This window comes from Alligator sinensis, unplaced genomic scaffold (assembly GCF_000455745.1).
Source record: "Alligator sinensis unplaced genomic scaffold, ASM45574v1 scaffold1178_1, whole genome shotgun sequence".
Lineage (NCBI taxonomy): Eukaryota > Metazoa > Chordata > Crocodylia > Alligatoridae > Alligator > Alligator sinensis.
In genome coordinates, this window is record NW_005842596.1 from 907,362 (window position 1) to 908,026 (window position 665).

Sequence of the window (665 nt, forward strand, 5' to 3'; positions counted from 1 at the left end):
CAGGGCATTTCCTCTGGTGGGACTGTGCACCTCCTGGGTTAAGTGGAGGTCCTGTATCTTGGCCAGGAACCTCCTGGAATGGTCCGACCTGGTTGACTGCTCCTCCCAGCAGATGTCCGGGTAATTTAGATCACCCACGACAGCTACATCCCTTGCCTTAAGTGCCTCTGCAAGCTGGCCCGAAAATTCCCAGTCCAGCTCCTCCCCTTGGTTGGGGGGTCTGTAGTAGACTCCCACCGTTAAATCCCTCTCCTCACGACCCCCTTGTATCTTGACCCAGAGGACTTCAGCTTGCCCCTCCTCTGACCCCATGTTGCCACACCCCCTCCCTTCCTTCCTTCCCTATCCTCCTTCTCTATCCCGCCTGTAGAGCCTATAGCCCCTAATGCTAACTGCCCAGTCGTGGGATGAATCCCACCACGTTTCTGTAAGCCCTACTATGTCTGGGTTTGAACTGGCTATTCTGAGGGCGAGTTCCTCCTGTTTGTTCCTCAAATGTGTAGGGGTATGGTGGTGTGTGGGGTTGGGGTATGGGGAACGGGATCAGGAGTGGCGGGGTGGAGGATCCGTATTGCTACTTGGCTTGCAGCACTGCAAACAGGTGGGAAAGCAGCTGCCACCGGTGGGCAGCAAAGGAAGTTCCTAGGAGAAGCCAGGGACAGGGC

The 665-nt window shown here is 56.4% G+C and overlaps 1 protein-coding gene across 1 annotated transcript in view; it reads right to left on the minus strand.

Annotated features, from left to right (window-relative positions):
- LOC102372913 (glutathione hydrolase-like YwrD proenzyme) overlaps positions 1-665 on the minus strand; it is a 52,871-nt gene that overhangs the window by 20,461 nt on the left and 31,745 nt on the right.